Raw genomic sequence first — 22,485 nt, 5'->3', positions numbered from 1 at the left:
AATTCTCATACATATGGTTACATGCATGTATTACCATCTGGTGCCAATAAATATTTTCTTTGTTTTTTTTTTTTTAATTTGTTCTAATAAAATATTATTTTCTAGGCTTATATATTCTTTGGGTTTTTCTCACCCTTTTGCTTTAACATTAAAGGGTTAGTATACCCTTCAGTCTTCAGGGGCGCACCACTCCTTTGCCTTCTGGCTTCCTGAATGCTGAAGGTGGTGATTGATTGACAGACTGGACTTTCAACAAGGCTGCACTGCTCGCCTAAATTGTGCAAACAGAAGCAGTTTTGCCTTGTAGGAGCTCAGGGGCACTGAAGCTGGCCGGATCTGTAGATTTGGCTTCATCTGGTGATCTGGCGACAGCAGTGATTACCAAAGCTATAGAAAAGAACTTGTAAGCCCTAGGCTCATTGCCTGGAAGACCGGCAACCACTGATAGACTGAAACTCCAGCAGGCAACAATTTATGGCATTTACAAGCACTTTGCAATTTTTACCATTTACGATGTTGAGAAAAACCCTTTTAATAAGGGGTTGTCTACTAGTGTACAAGTCCTTTAACCCCTTCCCGACCTGTGACACAGCGTATGCGTCATGAAAGTCGGTGCTAATCCGACCCATGACGCATATGCTGTGTCATGACTTCAAAGCCCCCCTGCGGGTCGGGTGACCGGGGTCACTGAAAGGTCACCCGACCCGCAGTGACAGGAGGCTTCGTGCTTCACCCCAGGGGGGTGGCTTAGCCGACACCATGCCTACGATCGCACTGATTGGCTGTTTCACGTTCAACAGCCAATCAGAGCGATAGTAATATTTCATCAATGAAAATTGATGAAATATTACAATCCAGCCATGGCCGATGCTGAAATAGCATCTGCCATGGCTGTAGACACTAATTTAACCCCCCACACACCGACTGACGGTGCCGAACGGCGGCAATCGTTCACAGTCTGCTCCCCCCCTCACCCCCCACGATACTTACAAAGCCCCCTGGCCGTCCCGGTTCATGGGTGACGCCATCTTGGAAAATGGCGGTTGCATGCGCAGTGGGCCCGCCGGCATTTCCCGGCTGCAGATTCATATTTTTTTATTTTATTTTTTTTTTATTTTGATCACTGTGATAAACTCTCACAGTAATCAAAATAAAAAAAAAAGTAAATCACCGCCTCCCCTTATCACCCCCCCCATAGGGACAAATAATAAAATAAATATTTTTGTTTTTCAATTAGGGCTAGGGTTAGGGTTGGAATTAGGCTAAAGATTAGGGTTAGGGGTGGGTTGGGATTAGGGTAAGGCTTGTGGTTAGGATTAGAGTTGGGGTTAGGGTTGTGGTTAGGGATTAGGGTTAGGGGTGTGTTGGGGTTAGGGTTGGAGATAGAATTGAGGGGTTTCCACTGTTTAGGCACATCACGGGGTCTCCAAACACGACATGGCGCCACCATTTATTCCAGCCAATTTTGCGTTCAAAATGTCGAACAGTGCTCCCTCCATTCCGAGCCCCGACGTGTGCCCAAACAGTGGTTTACCCCCACATATGGGGTATCAGCGTACTCAGGAGAGATTAGATCCCCAAAGTTGTTGTGCAATTTTTCCTGTTACCCTTGGAAAAAATTAAAAATTGGGGGGCTAAAAAAAATTATTTTTGTGGGAAATTTTTTTTTTTATTTTCACGGCTCTGCGTTATAAACTTCTGTGAAGCACTTGGGGGTTCAAAGTGCTCAGCACATATCTAGATAAGTTCCTTGGGTGGTCTAGTTTCCAAAATGGGGTCACTTGTGGGGGGTTTCCACTGTTTAGGTACATCAGGGGCTCTGCAAACGTAACATGACGCCCACAGACCATTCCATCAAGCAGGGCTGTGGAGTCGGTAAGCCAAACCTGCGACTCCGACCCCTCAATTTCCCTTACACCAACTCCGACTCCACGACTCCGACTCCGACTCCCACACATATTGCTTATATTTAAGTGAAAAATTTATTGTAGTACAATGTGAACCTCAGACATTTAATCATTTTTATGATCCAATAATCAAGATATTTAGATAGAACAGAATATATATTGGTGTACTACCCGGTTTTCATTCTTTTTGGTACAGATACGATATGGATAGACAGATATGGATAGAGCAGATTTCTAATCTGCTTTGGCTATTGAAAACATTATCTATGAGCTCAAAAACCTTTCAGGTGATGCGGTTTTTTAAAAAGATGATCAGCTTTTGCAGCTGAAAAACATATCCTCAAAAAACACAGGAAAAACGCTGTGTGTGAATGTAGCCTTAGATCAGGAATAGAACAGCCATTTATAGGACATTTCATAACTTTCCCAAACTCCTATGAAAAAATATTCAGCACATTCTGCATTGAATTACTGTACCCAATTTATTATATATTTTAGGAGTCGGTCCATTTTATACCGACTCCAACTCTGACTCCGACTCCACCAAAATGAGCACCGACTCCACGACTCCGACTCCACAGCCCTGCCATCAAGTCGGCATTTCAAAACGTCACTACTTCCCTTCCGAGCCCAAACGTGTGCCCAAACAGTGGTCCCTCCCCACATATGGGGTACCAGCGTACTCAGGACAAACTGGACAACAACGTTTGGGGTCCAATTTATCCTGTTACCCTTGTGAAAATAAAAAATAGTGGGCTAAAAATCATTTTCTTTATCGCCTCATTGGGGGACACAGGTTACCATGGGTAACCTGTGCTGCTAGGAGGCTGACACTATGCAAAACGAGAAAATTAGCTCCTCCCCGGCAGTATACACCCACCGACAGGCACCAAGTGCCTCAGTTTGTGCTTAGTGTCTGTAGGAGGCGGATCGGGATCTCCCCAGATCTGCAGTTAACTATCCTTTTTTCCTTACAGGTTTTAGTTGTGTTATTAATCTTTTCCATTTGTTTTCCAGATACAGGGTCTGGAGACAGGGTGTAAATTCTCACCCTGCCTTCCCATATCAGGCGGCTGAGCGATCAATGTGGTGTCGCCCACATCGCACCTCTCAGTACCGCAGGCAGGACCCTTTCCCTATCATCATTCGGGTGCTACGGGCTGATGTCAGGTGGCTGGTCCTAGCCAACTCCCCTCCTCACACCTCTCCCGGGAGAGGGCTGAGAGGAAGACGGTGGTCACCGGCGGTGGCTTTCCCCCTTCTATCAAGGGGTTGACGCCGTCTTCTGCACTGCTCGGACGCAGTGCGGGTATAGAGGATCTTCCTTCCCAGCGGCCTTTCCCCTATTCGTGGGGCCCCTGTGGTCATCCTCTTCGCATTCAAGATGTGGGCGTCAGGTAAGTGGTCTGACTACCCCCACCGGCCCCGTGCTCCTTCACATAGAAGCCATCGGTGCCGCTGTTAACCCCTCAATGCCCGCACTTCCTTTTATAAAAACAATTTGCGCCCTTTCTTTTCCTAAGCGCGCGCCTCGCCAGATTCTTTGTTCACCAGCCGCAGCCGGGAGCTCAGCAAGGGTCCCCCACAGCTACTGCCAGTACCTACTGTCATCGGGGGCAGCAAGCCAGTCTCTGGGCGGTTTGTTACTTTCACTTTCGTTGGCGGGCAGCGTCATCAGCTCACGCCCCCCCGCTCTGCGCGCACTCTTTTCGCGCTTCTTTTTAGCCTATCACAGAGCTGCTTTCGATTTGCAGCTTCCTCTTTCCCCTTAACCACGCTCCCCGTGTTAATCCAATCGCGCGGCACGGCAGTTAAGCTCCGCCCACTCGTGCGACACCTCCACTAAGCTCCGACCACCGTTCAGGTCCTTCTGCTGGAATCTTGCGTTCCTCTTTGCAAGGAGCTCTGCTGGGGAACACCTCTACTCGGCTCTGCTGCGCATAAGGCTACGGTAGGCTCTGCTTTTCCTGGGGCTCTAATTAGCTCCCCTCGGCAGTACTCACTCCCCTCCCTGCAGCACTTTCACCAGATACGTTCTGCTATACTGCCGCAGACTCCACATATGCCCAACCCTGCAAGGGCTCCCTATTCTAGGCCCACTGCTACTCACTACGCCTGCGCGCGCTGTAAAAAGAAGTGGACATCTGGTCAGTCGTCACCTTTCTGCCTGTCCTGCAGTCCTTCTACTATGTCTGCCCCTCAGGAGCACACCGAAACCCCGGGATGAGAGCTCCCCCCCGACCACAGAGTGGACTGTTGCAATGTCTCAGTCGGTCGCGGACCTGACAAAAGTGTCTCAGTCCCTGGTCCAGGTCTTAGAACGATTACCTCAGCTATCTACAGCCACCTGTGCTCCGACCGCCTCTCACGGTGAGTCGTCTGCACCTGACTGCGACCTCCAGAGGGACAGACCGGGTAGGAGTTCCAGGAAGCGGGCCCTGTCTGACTCTTCTTCCAGCTCACAAGTCCCCTCCGCATCATCCAGGCTGCTCTCCTCGCCTCATCCCCTTCTTCAGAGGTCAAACGTAGACTCCCAATCGGGGTCTGACTCCGATTCGGACCACATGTCCAAAACACAGGACATGGTAGATAGTCTCATATCAGCGATTACCCAAACGCTCAAAATAAAGGACAAGACGCCCCCACAAGAATGCTCTGTCCCCTTCAAACGAACGAAACCTCCCTCCCGAACCTTTCCTAATCACAAGGAGTTCGAGACTACGTTAACCTTACACTGGGAGCATCCTGAAAAGCAGTTCCCTGGACGCAGGCACCTAGACGTGCTATATCCCTTTAATGCGGACCTTCTCGCGAAATGGGCCAAAGCTCCCGAGGTGGACCCACCAGTCTCCCGTCTTTCCTCAAAAACGGTTCTATCCCTTCCGGACGGCGCATCACTTAAGGATTCAACGGACAGGCAGATCGAATCGCTGGCCAAATCGATTTTTGAGGCAACTGGCGCCTCTCTGTCCCAGTTTTGCCTCCGCATGGGAAGCGAAAGCCATTTCAGCCTGGGCAAAAATTCTTTGCAAGGGCATTTTAGCGTCAGCTCCTCAGGACGAGCTAGCGGAGCTGGCTGACCAAATTAATCATGCTGGTAAATGCCTCTTGGCCGCCTCTTTGGATGCAGCCGGGTGTTCAGCAAGAGCTAACAGCAACATAGTTGCCATACGCCGTATCCATTGGTTGAAGACATGGAGTGCGGACTCCACCTCTAAGAAGTCACTCACTAACCTAGCATTTCAGGGTTCAAGGCTCTTTGGCGCCAGGCTGGATCAGATAATTTCTGATGCCACCGGAGGTAAAAGTACCTCCCTTCCTCAGTCTCGGCCTAGACGTTTTTTCAACAGAAAAGCTCCTCGTCAGTTTAGGTCCTTTCGCCCCTTTCCTTCCTCGGAAAATTCCTCCCAGCAGGACCGGCCCTCTACCTCCGGGGAATGGAGAAAAGCATCGTATAAACCCGCACCCCGCTGGAGACCAAAGAGCTGACCCTCCAAGCCCTCAGGATCCCGCTCCGGTAGATTTTCCTCCAAGTGACGGGTCACCCCCACCTAGAAGTTTTTCCAGGGTGGGAGGCAGGCTTTCTACTTTCAAAGACGCTTGGCTGTCTGTTGTCAACGACGCATGGGTCAGGGAAATCATCACATCCGGCTACAAAATCGAATTTTCTTCCCTCCCAAAGAGACGCTTCTTTCTGTCTCATCCTCCGAAACAACCATCCCTCACCCCAGGGTTCCTCCAGGCCGTCTCTTCCCTCCTATCCACCGGAGTAATTGTTCCCGTTCCTCCAAACGAACGGTTTTCGGGGTTCTACTCAAATCTCTTCGTAGTCCCGAAAAAAGACGGCTCGCTTTGTCCAATCTTGGACCTGAAACTACTCAATCGCCACGTGAGGATCCTTCACTTCAAGATGGAGTCCCTTCGCTCGGTAATCGCCTCATTGGAGCCCGGGGAGTTTCTCTGCTCTGTAGACTTACAGGATGCCTACCTCCACATCCCTGTTTGTTTGCAACATCAGAGGTTTCTTCGCTTTGCGATTCAGGAGGATCACTACCAATTCACGGCCCTCCCCTTTGGCCTAGCCTCGGCTACTCTTGTCTTCACAAAGGTCATGGCAGCCGTCATGGCCATCCTTCGCTCCAGGGGGATCCTCATAATCCATTACCTGGACGATCAAGGGCTCGTCCCGCTGAGACTGCCTTCGGAGTCTTCAGATTACCCTGGATACTCTCACACGGCTCGGTTGGATAATCAACAGAGAGAAGTCCAACCTGCTCCCAACTCAGCGTCTGACATTCCTGTGCATGGAGTTCGACACGAACCTGGCCCGGGTGTTCCTTCCGAGGGACAAATTTTCAGCTCTCTGCAAAGGAATCCGATCCCTGAAGCGGACAGTCCCAGTTCCCCTTCGGTTCCGCATGAGGGTCCTGGAGAAGATGATAGCCTCCATGGAGGCCGTTACCTTCGCCCAATTCCACTCTCGTCCCCTTCAGCTGTCCCTCCTTTCAGTCTGGGACAAGACTTCAGTCTCCCTGGACCGCCCCATACTCCTGCCTCCCAGAGTGAGGCAATCCCTAACTTGGTGGACAATGCCTTTGTCAGTCCTGCAAGGGAGGTCCTTTCTTCCTCTTCAGTGGCAAGTCACCACCGATGCCAGTCTTCTCGGGTGGGGAGTGGTTTTCCAGCGGAAGACCGCCCAAGGGCGTTGGAATGCCCAAGAGTCTCTGCTCCCCATCACCCTGCTGGAAATCATCGCGGACAAACCAGTCCGAATCCAATCAGACAACGCCACGGCTGTGGCGCACATAAACCACCAGGGCGGTACTCACAGCAAACAAGTAATGGCAGAAGTAGCAAAGATTCTACATTGGGCAGAGCGTTACGTTCTGGAAATCTCCGCCGTTCACATTCCAGGGGTGTAAAATTGGGCAGCCGACTTCCTAAGTCGCCAGGGCCTAGCATCAGGCGAATGGTCTCTCTACCCCACGGTCTTCAATCAGATATGCCAGCGTTGGGGCACTCCAGACGTCGACCTCATGGCGTCTCAGATGAACCACAAAGTTCCCCGCTTCATAGCCAGGTCCAGGGACCCTCTGGCCGTCGGTTGCGACGCTCTGGTAATCCCGTGATCTCAGTTCCGACTCTCTTACTTGTTTCCTCCACTGGCCTTGCTTCCAAGGGTGGTCAAGAAAATAAAATCAGAAGGCATCCCAGTAATTCTGGTAGCCCCAGACTGGTCAAGACGTCCTTGGTATGCGGAGCTGGTGAACATGCTTTCGGACGTCCCTTGGAGACTTCCAAACCGTCCGGATCTTCTCTCACAAGGCCCCCTTTACCACCAGTGTTCTCAGTCTCTGAGTTTAATGGCATGACTGTGGCCGTGATTCTAAGACAATCAGGTTTTTCCAACCAGGTCATTCAGACCATGATTAGAGCTAGATAACCAGCCTCCTCCCGCATTTACCATAGGTACTGGAAGGCCTTTTTCCGTTGGTGCGACGACAACAATGTTTTTCCAATGTCGTTCTCTATTCCATCCATACATGGTTTCCTTCAATCCAGCCTAGATGCAGGCCTGTCCCTCAGTACTCTCAAAGGCCAGGTTTCAGCTCTGGCAATTCTTTTCCAGAGGGATCTGGCCCCTTGCCTCAAGTCAAGACCTTTATCCAGGGAGTTGCCCACGTTGTCCCTCCTCACCATTCTCCGATTGATCCGTGGGATCTTAATCTCGTTCTCGGCGCTCTCCAAAGTGCGCCTTTCGAGCCTCTGCAGGTCATTCCTTTTTCCCTTCTCTCATGGAAGGTGACTTTTCTGATTGCCATTACATCCATTAGGAGAGTTTCTGAGCTGGCGGCTTTTTCCTTTCGTTCTCTGTACCTAATCGTTCATCAGGATAAGGTCGTTCTCAGGCCCGTTCCCTCCTTCCTTCCACATCAATGAGGACATCGTCCTCCCCTCCTTTTGTCCTTCGCCTGTTTACCCGCTGGAAAAGTCACTCCACAAGCTGGATGTGGTGAGAGCCATGCGGGTCTATCTGGCCAGGACCGCTTTTTTTTTCGTCAATCCGATTCCCTGCTTGTCATCCCTGAAGGTCGCCGGAAAGGATTCCTGGCATCCAAGTCCAGTATTTTTCGCTGGGTTGGTTCTAATATCCTGGAATCTTACCGCGTTCAGGAAAAACGTCCCCCTCCGGGAGTAAGAGCCCACTCCACCCAGGCTGTAGGTGCTTCTTGGGCTGTCGGACACCAGGCTTCGGCTTTACAACTTTGCAGGGCCGCGACCTGGTCGTCCTTGCACACCTTCGCAAGGTTCAACAAGGTTCATACCCAGGTCTCGTCTGATGCAGGTTTAGGTAGGAAGGTTCTGCAGGTGGCGGTAGCACACCGGCCGACCTAAGTCCTGTCTTCACGTTCCCCTAAGCTCTCTTCCCACCCTTGGGACTGCTTTGGGACGTCCCATGGTAACCTGTGTCCCCCAATGAGGCGATAAAGAAAGAGGGATCTTTGTTTCTTACCGTAAAATCTCTTTCTTGAAGCCTTCATTGGGGGACACAGCACCTTCCCTGTTTAAGTTGTACCGTGTTGGGCCTACGAGTCCCTTGTTGGGTTGGTACATATTTTCAGAGTTATTGTTGCTTCTCCTACTGCTTGTTACACCAACTGAGGTACTTGGTGCCTGTCGGTGGGAGTATACTGCCGGGGAGGAGCTAATTTTCTCGTTTTGCATAGTGTCAGCCTCCTAGCAGCAGCAGCATACACCCATGGTAACCTGTGTCCCCCAATGAAGGCTTCAAGAAAGAGATTTTACGGTAAGAACCAAAAATCCCTCTTTTTGAGGGGGAAAAAATATTTTTTATTTTCACGGTTCTGTGCTATAAACTTCTGTGAAGCACTTGGGGGTTCAGAGTGCTCACAACACATCTAGATAAGTTCCTTGGGGGGACTAGTTTCCAAAATGGGGTCATTTGTGGGGGAGCTCCAACGTTTAGGCACACAGGGGCTCTCCAAACACGACATGGTGTCCGATAACGATTGGAGCTAATTTTCCATTCAAAAAGTCAAATAGCGCTCCTTCCCTTCCAGGCCCTGGCGTGCGCCCATACAGTGGTTTATGACCACATATGAGGTATCGGTGCACTCAGGAGAAATTGCCCAACAAATTTTAGGATCCATTTTTATCCTGTTGCCCATGTGAAAATGAAAAAAATTGATGCTAAAAGAAAATTTTTGTTGGAAAAATTTAAAATGTCCATTTTTTTCCTTCCACTTTGCTTTAGTTCCTGTGAAGCACCCGAAGGGTTAATAATCTTGAATGTAGTTTTGAGTAGCTTGAGGGGTGCAGTTTTTAGAATGGTGTCACTTTTGGGTATTTTCTGCCATATAGACCCCTCAAAGTGACTTCAAATGTGAGGTGGTCCCTAAAAAAAAAAAAAAAAAAAAAAATGGTTTTGTAAATTTTGTTGTAAAAATGAGAAATCGCTGATCAACTTTTAACTCTTATAACTTCCTAACAAAAAAAATTTTGTTTCCAAAATTGTGCTGATGTAAAGTACACATGTGGGAAATGTTATTTAGTAACTATTTTGAGTCGCATAACTCTCTGGTTTAACAGAATAAAAATTTGAAAATTGCAAAATTTTCCAAATTTTTGCCAAATTTCCGTTTTTGTTTTTTTTTTTTTTTTTTTTTTTTTCCCCCACAAATAAACACATTAATTGTCGACCTAAATTTACCACTAACATGAAGCCCAACATGTCACGAAAAAACAATCTCAGAATCGCTAGGATCCGTTGAAGTGTTACAGAGTTATTACCTCATAAAGGGACACTGGTCAGAATTGCAAAAAATGGCCAGGTCATTAAGGTCAAAATAGGCTGGGTCATGAAGGGGTTAAAGGAACATTAAACATAGCAAATGCACTAACAAAATTCCCAGTGACCCCTTCCTTAGTCACATTTACTCCTCAGCTCCTATTTTGTCTCATCACATAGGAGAAATATAAAGACGTTTTCTGTGTCCTAGGAGATGAGCTGTTTTTCCCTGGCTGTAAGACAACCGGCTGCAGCAGGAGCCTCCCCCCCCCATGCCATGTTGGTACTAAGACTTCATGATCACGGAGCCCTGTAGCCTGGGAACCTTTATACCATGTTTTCATAAGTGCACCCCTCTCTGAAATATATATCAGACTGATATAGTTCTACGAGACCGAAGGTCTTCATTGTCAGGCAGCCCCTTGGCTTTTGGTCTGGCGCTTGATTCGGGACAGTGTCTCCTGTATCGGGACGTGACCAGAGCTGTGTACGCCTATTCAATACCTACACTGTCGCAACAGAGATGGGTGATGGCTTGGCAGTAGGATAGAGCCAGTCAGCCAGCCTCCTTCATACATTGTTTTGCCAGCACTGAAGATCAGAAGCAAAGTCACTGGGACCCTGGATGGAGCGGATGCCCAAGGGGGCACCTGACTTACATATGTAACTTACACACACACACAACCTTTAATTTTTTTTCCCTTTAATTCCGCATATTTGTAGGCACGGGGAGGAGAGCCGGCCTGTTTGCCTTACATTTTTGTTTTGCTTTCCAGCTAAGCTTGGGGATGACTTCATTTTCCACCTGTGAGTTCTGTCATTCTGGGGATTTTCTCCTTCAAGAAGTATTATTCACTTGTTATTTTTATGAAACCCAGAGCAGACAATAGGCAGCTCATAAAAGAGGCACCATACCCAGATGACACACGGTCAGAGCCTGACATAACTTGCTTTTTCTGATTCTTTGTTTTTGAGAACGTGTGGAATTTTGTTAATTAGTTTATTTGTGTTGTGTAGTCCCATCTACACATCGCAGAGGGACTCTTTCTACTAAGACCCCCTCTTAGAGCTAGAGCACAAAGCCGCTAGCGATCCATCCATGCCACCATGTGAGGCCGGGATCACACACAGCGAGATACGGCCGAGTCTCGCAGGTTAAAACCAAGCTCTGGCGCCGGCACTCCGGAGCGGAGCGTGCAGCAATACATGGAGCTGCACGCTCCGGAGTGCCGGTGCCAGAGCTTGGTTTTAACCTGCGAGACTCGGCCGTATCTCGCTGTAGTGTGACTCCGGCCTAATACTGCATTTTTCTTGCAATGGGAAAATGATCTGCTTATAAGTGTCACCTGTCATGTTCAGCATTTTTATATTCTCAGAATATATTAAAGCGCCACTCCAGCTCTTTGTTTCTTTTTCAGCGCTTTAGCGGCGCTTTAAATGTGAGCCCTCAGTCACCTACTCATCCTCTGGCGTCTTCACCGTTTTTCGGCAACTCTCCGGTCCCAACTGGCCGGAAGTCAGAAGCTGCGTCACAAGCTCTCAATGCAAGTCTATGAGAGCCCGGCCAGGACGAGGCGCACAGAGACTTACATTGATTTGGGACCTCTGTGCAGATGCTGGAGCTGCTGAGAGGTCACTTTTTGCCGGAGACCAGTGGCGAAAACGGATAAACGCCACAAGGTGAGTATAAGACAAGGGGCACAGGACTTACATTTAGGCTGTGTGCCCACGTAGGCGTTTTTGAAGCGTTTTTCAGTGTCAAACCGCTTCAAAAACGATTAAAATAAGCATCCCATTCATTTTAATGCTTTTTGGCCTTTTTGTGCCAGTTGATGTGTTTTTTTCCGCCTAGGAAACGCTTAGCGGTTAAAAACGCAGCATGCTCATTAATTTTGCGGAAAAGTCCGCGTTTTTAGCTGTTTCCTATGAGTCCAGAAGTCGCGCGGAAAAAAAAACGCATCAAAAACGCGCGTTTTCTGGGAAGGAGTCCGTTTCTGAAGCAGAAATTTTCTGCATACGTGGGCACATAGCCTTAAAGCACCACTCCAGCGGTGAAATAAAAAAACCCTACAGAAGTGGTGCTTTAAGGCCGCCGTGGCACAATGCGTCGAAAAACAACCATTTCACCTGCAAAGCCGCACAACCATTATGATTGGCCACATAGTCTTGCAGGTGAAATTGCCATTTTTTACTTTAAGATGAAGTGATGCCCCCGGGTATATAGCCGTGTTCCTCTTTAGTCCATGATTGATAGGGAAGTACAGTAGATTACATTACATGTGAACTCTGCAGTCATTGTGCAGATAAAGGAAACAACCTGCGCAGGAGCCGCCGACCATCAGACAGGCGAGCAGTAGGGCGCAGTGGAATATAGTATAAGGCCATGTTCACACGTTGAGTCTTTGGTCAGTATTTTACATCCGTATCTGTAAACCAAAAAGAGGAGAGGAAAAGTCTAATCTAGAAACACGTCACCACTCCTGGATTTGGTTTACAAATCCTGGTGTAAAATACTGACTGTGTGAATGTGGCCTAAGGCTGCGTTCAGATGAGTGTAAAAAAAAAAAAAATTATCAGCTTTGTTTCCTGAAAATAATCAGGTTGCATTTCATGTTTGCTTTTGGGGGTCTATATGTCTGTTTTTAACATCCTTATTTATTGTCCACAATAAAAAAAAAAAGAAAGGTCCAGTTCAGTTTTTTGTGCAATTTTTGGATCAATGAAAGCTGGAAATCGTATTAATGGCATCATCCCTGTGGTGTGTAACACAATAGAGCGTGCTCAGGATACAGTACCCGCCCCAAGCGCCCTGTGTCCTGCCCTGGGCACATACGGGGCAGGGATCAGGTGACAGGGTCAGGTATTGTATCCTGGGCGCGGTCCATGTCTCATGGACCTGTGACACCGGTCTTTGGGTCACATCATTAGGGCCGAGCAACATGAAACCCAAAGTGGTTTCCATGCCCATGTTGCTCATACAAAATATTTTTTTTTCCCACTGAATTTAACAGTAGTATGAAAGGGGACGTGACTCCATCATCGCTCCTGCCCACTGTGTGTTTTAAACATGCCGTGAACTGTTTTGGGTTTTTTTTTGGGTGGGGTGGGAGGGGTTGATGTTTTTCGTTTCCTTTTTTTTTTTTTCCTCTACATTTCTAAGAGGCGCATAAAAGAGCAAAAAGTAAAAAAACAAAAAAAAACATAACATTGAGATTATAATAATGCCAGCAATTATGCACTAAATTCTGCGCCAAAAATACGGAGTCCAATCCACATCAGAATTTGCAGGCATACCGTATGTTTGATGACATTGAATAGTAAGAATACTAATAAAAATGACGAAATCCTAAATAATAGTCTTTATACAGCACCAGCCTGTTCCACTGACTCATCAGGGACAGGTACAGACCGTCCCGGGCGCTGCAGAGTAAATCTCCAATTTATTAAGAGGAGCGCGGGTCCTGCTCACCAGAGCTTACGATCTATGGGAGGTGGGAGGTCGAGGTGCTCGTATCGTGTGGTGTCGCCATTTAAACAGGTGTCATTCTCAAAATGACCCAGTAATTTTGGAATTCAAAAGAAAAAAAATGGCAATGGCAGTATGAAGAATGTAAAATCGTCTTTCCCGCGCTCCCATTGCATCCTTGTGTGACAAATGGATGCCGGATTGCTGTACGCGGCTATGGCCGTCACAAACGTCTGATCTATACTAATGGTAGAGATTTTTTTTTTTCTTTTTCCTGTCCGGAATCTCTCAGGATTGAGATCAGAGGCTTTGCACAATGCGCTGGACATTGTTTTCAGATCTGCAGATGTCTGTTAACTCTTCACTACCAGATTTCTGCTGCTATTTGCTGTAGTTTCTAATGAGGGTGCCAGGAAGTGTATCACAAAACAAGGTGGAGGGGTTGTTACTTTTCAATTAAAGTTTCTCCCCTGGCTACACTTTGTTATAATAAAAAAAAACAAGCCATGGAGTACTCCCCTTCCCCAGGTCCACCAGTGAGTCTCTACCACTGCATGTCTGACGTCACCTCAACAGCACTGCAACCAATCAGTGAGCTTAGCGGCTGTGAATGGGATGTGCCATCCACGCTGACTTAGCCTCTGAGCTCATTGATTGGCTGCCTCACTGTTGAGGCAACATCAGTGCCGCAGCCAATGCCAGACACCGGGAGCAATGGTGGACACTTGCCGGTAGACCTGGGGAAGGCGAGTATAGCACGATTTGTTGTTTAGTAATAAACTATAGCAGGGTAGAAACTTAATTGACAGTGAGCAACCCCTTTAATCTAGGCCAATTTTAATGATGTAAACCTGTATGCACATCTGTCTCCTCTACCAGCATCATTTTATAAGGCCGGAGGGGCTGATCAGATTGATTTGTAGTTTGGTGTATCAATGCTTCTCTGCTCCTTCTGTGCTTGAGTCCAGTGGGCGGTCCTAATCTGTGATTGACTAACTGCCCAGTAGCTGAAAATATACTCTCCTAATGCCTGTGACATTATCTTTGTTTAGAGCAGTGACACAATGACACGGTGGGAATAAAATGCAGGGTCAGAACAACACAATCGCTGTCATTTTTTTCCCTGTGTGCAGAAGGCCTCGAATATAGTTATTTAGAGGCCGCAGACCTCATTTCTGGAAATTTTAAACATTTCCAAACTGTTCTGAGTGTTCAAAGGGAACTCTGTAATCAATTATTGACAACAAAAATCCCATAATTGTATGGCGATATGAAGACAGGGGACAACCCCGCTCCAACACCATATGCACAAGCTCAGAAACTAGTATAACAACCAGGAGAAGCAAAAGAGCACGCAGTCATTTTAATATAAAAAATATCAAAATCTTTTTATTATATACCAATAGCACAAAAACACATGCAAAAGAAGTGCTCATGAATAAGTGTGGGCAACAGATCCCATGATAAACACCCCTCAACCTCCCCTAGATCGAAAAAGCGGCAAGTGGCACAAATAAAAATATAACACATATCCTGTCTCATATTAAAGTGCCATATTGGCATCCGCGGACCAGATCCCTACAAGCAAATGGCCAAGTAAGATACAATTACTGCCTACTATAAGGACACAGTACAAGTGTACCATAAGGAAAATGCCCCCAAGGCTGCAAAGAAATCAAGAACGGCAACTTACCAGGGAGGAGGAGGAGAGGAGAGCCCAGTGTTGGAACCCCCGACACGCGTTTCGCGACGTCCCCTGCCGCTTTATCAAGGAGGAGATAGTTGTAAATGTCCCAGTAGGGCCTTGAAATAGCCCTTGAACCCAGTCACATGACCGGTGTCCACCAATCGTATTGGCGCTTGCGGCGCATGCGCCATGGCGTCTGCAGGTCCTGCACTGTAGTCTGGCGTCAAGCACAGTGCGCACGCGCCGGGTAGGGGCGAAGCACACTGTGCATACAGACGCCGGCCACAGCGCGGAGCCGCAGACAGCATGGCGATGCACGTGGCCACGAAGAGATGGTGGATCATAAGAGCATCTACACATAAACCAGAGTCGGGGAACTATACAGAGGCCAAAGCCACATATAATTAACCCTAAGTCAACATGTAAGACCATGCATGAATAGGGATATAAGCCGCCTAAATAAGCATGATACAATGAATACGCATTAGAGCAATAGATGTAATAGAGATCGCCTCAGTAAGCATATAACTGTACAATGAATATATATTAAAATAATAGATACATCAGGTAAACAGACGATTAACTCCATAGAACATCCCAATTCAAATATGCCCCAATACAGCAGCCTATATCCCCACATATAAATAAATAAAGCATAGATATATTAACAATTGGCCAGATATATGGTGGGTTTCACAGAGATGCTTGATTGTAGCAGTTGGTATATCAGATCCACAGTACAAGACTAGTTCAAAGCCAGACAAGGACTCACTGGGGAATAACTGAAGGAATAGGAAAAGAATAAAAACAGTAAATAAAACATAAAAACAAAAGAAAATTAAAAACATCCGCTGCTGAGCAGCATGGGAAATGTGAGGTCATGCGGATACAATAAAAAGGAAAAAACAAGGGAATATCAATAGTACTGTATATCCCTTCATGTCGATTCCAAGCATGAAGGGAAACAAGGAAGATGTTACAATAAACCAGGAGAAGGATTTTTGGGTGAAGCTTAGAAACTCATTAAGGCCTCTAGGGCTCATGGTGTCCAACTGGACAATCCATTTAACATCCATCTGCCCGAGGATTTTTTTTTTTTCGCCACCCCTTATACCCATATGCAACGCATCAATCCCCCTAATTTGTAACAATCCCGCATTGCAATTGTGATGTGCCCGGAAATGTCGGGGGATGGTTTTGAGGTCATTAGGGTCAGACACGGTCCTGGCTGCCCCAATGTCCCGCACATGTTCACGTACTCGCACCCTCAGCTCCCTGGTGGTGAGGCCAACATAACTTTTAGGGCACGGACAGGTAGCATAATATATAACATTTGACGTGCCACATGATATCTGTTGTTGGATCTTAAATTCCCTCATACCATCCGAGGAGCTGAAGGTGGAGCAGCGCAGGACATTGGCGCAAGCCAGGCAGTGTCCACAAGAAAAAGATCCACTGATTGGACCATTGGACCCGAAGAAATTTTTAGGAGTAGGCACATAGTGGCTCCGTACCAAAAGATCGCTCAAATTCTTTGAGCGACGTGGCGTCATGGATGGGGAATGCCCCAGGATGGGCCTCAGGGATGCATCTGTCTCCAAAACAGACCAGTGCTTTTGTAAGATGGCGCGCATATTGCGCCATTCATGATTATACGTAGAGATGAACCGTATAGGTCCATCTCTATTCTGTACACCGCCCTTTTTGTTAGATTGTAAAAGGCCACTGCGCTGGGTATATCTTGCCTTTATTATAGCCCATCTTCACACACCTGCGGCTGTACCCCCTCTTTAAAAAATGATCACTCAGGTCATAGGCTTGTCTTTCGAATCGATCATCGGTGGAGCAGATGCGCCGCATGCGGAGAAACTGTCCGACCGAGATGGCCCTCACCATGGCTGGGTCATGGGCCGATGATGCATGCAACAAAGAATTTACGGAGGTGGGTTTCCTGAATATGTCCGTCTGGATACGGCGGTGCGTGTCAACCTCCAGGCGGACGTCCAAGAAACCCACACTCCTGTCGTCACACCTATATGTCAGACGAATGTTGTAATTATTATCATTCAAAGACCTCATGAAATCATCGAGCTGGCCGACAGTACCATCCCACAGAAATAAAATGTCATCTATGAAGCGGTACCAGCACAGCACATGGGAAGTGTCCTGCGGGCCCCTGTCGCCAAATAAACCCCTCTCCCAAGAGCCCAGGAAGAGGTTGGCGTACGAAGGTGCACAGGCCGCCCCCATGGCTGTGCCCCGCTTCTGTAGATAAAACTGATCCTTAAATACAAAGAAATTGTGGGTGAAGATAAAGTCGACCAGCTCACATAGAGGGCCATCCAGGTCGGAGGCCCCCCAAAACAGGCGAACAGCATCTACTCCCACCGAATGATCGATACAAGTGTAAAGACTCTACATCGGCAGTGACCAATACGGACGTATTCAGGAAACCCACCTCCGTAAATTCTTTGTTGCATGCATCATCAGCCCATGACCCAGCCATGGTGAGGGCCATCTCGGTCGGACCGTTTCTCCGCATGAGGCGCATCTGCTCCACCGATGATCGATTCGAAAGACAAGCCCACGACCTGAGTGATCATTTTTTAAAGAGGGGGTACAGCCGCAGGTGTGTGAAGATGGGCTATAATAAGGCAAGATATACCCCGCGCAGTGTCCTTTTACAATCTAACAAAAAGGGCGGTGTACAGAATAGAGATGGACCTATACGGTTCATCTCTACGTATAATCATGAATGGCGCAATATGCGCACCATCTTACAAAAGCACTGGTCTGTTTTGGAGACAGATGCATCCCTGAGGCCCGTCCTGGGGCATTCCCCATCCATGACGCCACGTCGCTCAAATAATTTGAGCGATCTTTTGGTATGGAGCCACTATGTGCCTACTCCTAAAAATTTCTTCGGCTCCAATGGTCTGATCAGTGGATCTTTTTCTTGTGGACACTGCCTGGCTTGCGCCAATGTCCTGCGCTGCTCCACCTTCAGCTCCTCGGATGGTATGAAGGAATTTAAGATACAACAACAGATATCATGTGGCACGTCAAATGTTATATATTATGCCACCTGTCCGTGCCCTAAAAGTTATGTTGGCCTCACCACCAGGGAGCTGAGGGTGCGAGTACGTGAACATGTGCGGGACATTGGGGCAGCCAGGACCGTGTCTGACCCTAATGACCTCAAAACCATCCCCCGACATTTCCGGGCACATCACAATTGCAATGCGGGATTGTTACAAATTAGGGGGATTGATGCGTTGCATATGGGTATAAGGGGTGGCGAAAAAAAAAAATCCTCGGGCAGATGGAGGTTAAATGGATTGTCCAGTTGGACACCATGAGCCCTAGAGGCCTTAATGAGTTTCTAAGCTTCACCTCATTTTTATAGACCCCTATGCAAACTGACATCAAAAATCCTCCTCCTGGTTTATTATAACATCTTCCTTGTTTCCCTTCATGCTTGGAATCGACATGAAGGGATATACAGTACTATTGATATTCCCTTGTTTTTTCCTTTTTATTGTATCCGCATGACCTCACATTTCCCATGCTGCTCAGCAGCGGATGTTTTTAATTTTCTTTTGTTTTTATGTTTTATTTACTGTTTTTATTCTTTTCCTATTCCTTCAGTTATTCCCCAGTGAGTCCTTGTCTGGCTTTGAACTAGTCTTGTACTGTGGATCTGATATACCAACTGCTACAATCAAGCATCTCTGTGAAACCCACCATATATCTGGCCAATTGTTAATATATCTATGCTTTATTTATTTATATGTGGGGATATAGGCTGCTGTATTGGGGCATATTTGAATTGGGATGTTCTATGGAGTTAATCATCTGTTTACCTGATGTATCTATTATTTTAATATATATTCATTGTACTGTATGCTTACTGAGGCGATCTGTATTACATCTATTGCTCTAATGCGTATTCATTGTATCATGCTTATTTAGGCGGCTTATATCCCTATTCATGCATGGTCTTACATGTTGACTTAGGGTTAATTATATGTGGCTTTGGCCTCTGTATAGTTCCCCGACTCTGGTTTATGTGTAGATGCTCTTATGATCCACCATCTCTTCATGGCCGCGCGCATCGCCATGCTGTCTGCGGCTCCGCGCTGTGGCCGGCGTCTGTATGCACAGTGTGCTTCGCCCCTACCCGGCGCGTGCGCACTGTGCTTGACGCCAGACTACAGTGCAGGACCTGCAGACGCTATGGCGCATGCGCCGCAAGCGCCAATACGATTGGTGGACACCGGTCATGTGACTGGGTTCAAGGGTTATTTCAAGGCCCTACTGGGACATTTACAACTATCTCCTCCTTGATAAAGCGGCGGGGGACGTCGAGAAACGCGCGTCGGGGGTTCCAACGCTGGCCTCTCCTCCCCCTCCCTGGTAAGTTGCCGTTCTTGATTTCATTGCAGCCTTGGGGGAATTTTCCTTATGGTACACTTGTACTGTGTCCTTATAGTAGGTAGTAATTGTATCTTACTTGGCCATTGGCTTATAGGGATCTGGCCCGCGGATGCGAATATGGCACTTTAATATGAGACAGGATACTGTATGTGTTATATTTTTATTTGTGCCACTTGCCGCTTTTTCGATCTAGGGGAGATTGAGGGGTGTTTATCATGGGATCTGTTGCCCACACTTATTCATGAGCACTTCTTTTGCATGTGTTTTTGTACTATTGGTATTTAATAAAAAGATTGACATTTTTTATATTAAAATGACTGCGTGCTCTTTTGCTTCTGTAATCAATTAGTAGGAAAGCCCCTTTAGTATTGCTGGTCATACCCACAGTAAAGCATCTGAGGGCTTGCTCATCAAAGAGAATCTATTAGCAGGACTGGCTATGTAATCCAAGGACCGCTTCAAGTAGTGGCTGAGATACTGATTTCAGGGATGTGTCACTTATTAGGCTGTGTGCTTTCTATACAATGAATGTTTTATCACCAGGAGATTATCACTACACAGAGTAGCTCCCTGGTGCCTTCTGATCCAACCACTCCCCCTCCTCCAGATAAGCAGCTCACTGTCAATAGACAATGCACATAGTAAACTGTGGTGGTGGAGCCTCACCCAGTAAACTAAGTAACACATGCTTGGAATCAGGGTCTCTTTTCCTACATTATGCTGCTCTTAGATGAGGTAGCAAAAACCTGGTGACAAATTCCCTTTGAAACATACCTCTCATTTCACACAAAATCTGCAGAAAAGTATGATCTTCCTGCCGTCCTCCTTAACAACAAGGTAAAACCAGTTTAATGTGTCCAGGATCTGTCCTCATTCATCCGCTATATGTATCTTGCCATCTGCATTTCATCAGCATTCTGCCAGCACTACAGGAGCAAGGACTTCCTTTTGCTCTTTTCCCAGCTTGCATTGCTCTAGTCATTGTCAAGTGGCTTTTCTTACCTGAGCGCACAGTGTGTCCGCAGCATCTGTTCTCCACCATTGGGTACACAGATGCCTGATTGGAGCAGGGGGCAGCAGGGAGATCTCCTGGAGGCACGGAGGGTCAGTAGAACCAGGTTATTGTAGGATATCACTTTATAGGCTGAGTAAAATGGCATCTTTCTCGTTCGCCTTATTGGGGGACACAGAGACCATGGGTGTATGCTGCTGCCACTAGGAGGCTGACACTATGCACAAAAAAAGGTTAGCTCCTCCTCCGCAGTGTACACCCCACCGACCGGCAGGAAGTTCCTCAGTTTAGCTTAGTGTCAGTAGGAGGTGGACACGGGTCTTTGATTAGACCCATATCTACCTCGATGTGCGTCGTTTCTTTTCAGGTTTTTCCGGAGGGATACAGTGTGAATAGTCACATCTGTAGTCCCACAAAGAGACTATGAGTACGCCGTGTACTGCCACCCCGTATCCTCATAAGTCTACAGCAGGACCAAGACCCCTAACATGGATGTGGCGTTCCAGATGGTCCTCGCTCCCCGTCTCCCACCCACTCGCCTACCAGAGCGGTCGGTCGGTTGAGGCGCAGGATACTCTCCTTGAAACAGTACGCTGGATGAAACGGATCAGGAGGGTAAGTATGAGACCTGAGTCCCATTCTCCCCTGCGGGTTCCACGCCAGGCCACTCCATGGATTCTTCGGCAGCGGTCGCTGTGACAGTGCTGCGACGCCTCCAGGCGGCCGCTGCAGCTATTTAGGCCCTGGCTGGTTATCGGACAGCTCTTCCCCCCCCCTCTGCCGGGTCCTAGCTGTCCTCAGTAGCAGCCACCGCGGCGTTTCTGCGACGCCTCCGCGCCGCCCTGTGCTGACAGGCGGCCGCCTCTTCTAATCCAGGCCCCGGCTTCATCTGGGGCCTTGTCCGGCGTCGCGGCCACGCCCCCCTTCTCCATTCTCGGGCGGGCTTCCCTCCCGCCCGCTCTAAGCCCGCCCACGGCCTTCTCCCCTCAGGTTGAGCGTCCCGGAGGCGGCGCCGTCCCTCCCACCCTACCATCTTAGCGGGCGGCACCATTTTTATCATCGGCGCCTAGCCCCGCCTACCTCCCTCCTCTGCATCTGCAGGAAAGCGCGCGCTTCCTGCTCGGCTCCTCTCTGGCTGCCGCCATTTTCGCAGCCTGTCAGCCGGACGCTGTTCCCTCAGCCGTGCCCCTGCAAGCCGGACGAACCGTGCATCTCCATTTATTGGAAGCTGTGATAGGACACCGGACCGTGAGTAGCTCTGCATACTGCAGATTGACACCCTCCTCTGCCTCCTGTCCCCCAACCTTCCGGCAAGGCTTCAGTGACTGTCCGTCAGTATGTCTAATTCTAAGTCTGACCGCGCTCGTCCCCCTGCCTCCTCTGGCACCTTAGTCAAGTACTTTGCGTGCTCTTCTTGCAATCGCAAACTTCCCTCAGGTCAGTCCACTTCCCTCTGCCTGGACTGTAGCAATCCAATCCAGTCCGACGCCGCTCAGGAGCCATCCATAGCCCCAGTGGTGAGTGAGCCCCCCATGCCGGGCTGGGCCTCCTCTCTATCACAGTCAGTGGCAGACCTCACCAAGGTGTCTCAGTCCCTAGTAGCCGTTCTGGACAAGTTGCCCTTGGGAGCTTCGGCGGGACCCAGCACGTCTCAGGACGTCCCATCTGAGCCAGCCAGCGGCAGTCGCAAGAGGCCCAGGCAGGACCTCCAGGCGGAGTCCTCCCCTCGTCCTACCTCACCCCATAGTCCCCAGCAGTCTCCCTCTCGGGCCTCCTCTCCCGAGTCAGGCGAAGCGCTTTCGGAATCGGAAGGGGTCTTAGAGCTGGATTCGGACCAGGATGCGAACATGAAGGTTACGGTGCAAAACCTCATTGCCGCGATTCACCATACCTTTGACATCGCTGACGCCCCTGCGAAATCCTCAGATCAGGAGGTTTCGTTCAGACGGGCGGAAACACCATGCAGGGTGTTTCCCTTCCATTCTGAGTTTGGAAAGATTTTTACAAAGGAGAGAGCAGATCCGACCAGACGCTTTCAAAGAGGAAAGCGTTTCGGCGTACTGTACCCGTTTGCTAAGGAGCTCACGGACAACTGGGCCGCTTCTCCCTCGGTGGACCCTCCCGTGTCCAGACTTTCTAATAATACGGTCCTTCCGCTGTCAGGTG

At 48.3% G+C, this 22,485-nt stretch overlaps 1 protein-coding gene across 1 annotated transcript in view; it reads left to right on the top strand.

The window, feature by feature from the left end:
• Positions 1-22,485, top strand: part of VPS36 (vacuolar protein sorting 36 homolog) — a 62,590-nt gene that overhangs the window by 22,938 nt on the left and 17,167 nt on the right. The gene's annotated exons all lie outside the window — the stretch shown is intronic.

The sequence above is a fragment of the Dendrobates tinctorius genome, unplaced genomic scaffold (genome assembly GCF_039654945.1).
Source record: "Dendrobates tinctorius isolate UK_male_01 unplaced genomic scaffold, ASM3965494v1 ptg000075l, whole genome shotgun sequence".
In the NCBI taxonomy this organism is placed as follows: domain Eukaryota; kingdom Metazoa; phylum Chordata; class Amphibia; order Anura; family Dendrobatidae; genus Dendrobates; species Dendrobates tinctorius.
The sequence above is the reverse complement of the archived record's forward strand: the minus strand, read 5'-3'. Positions and strand labels throughout refer to the sequence as shown.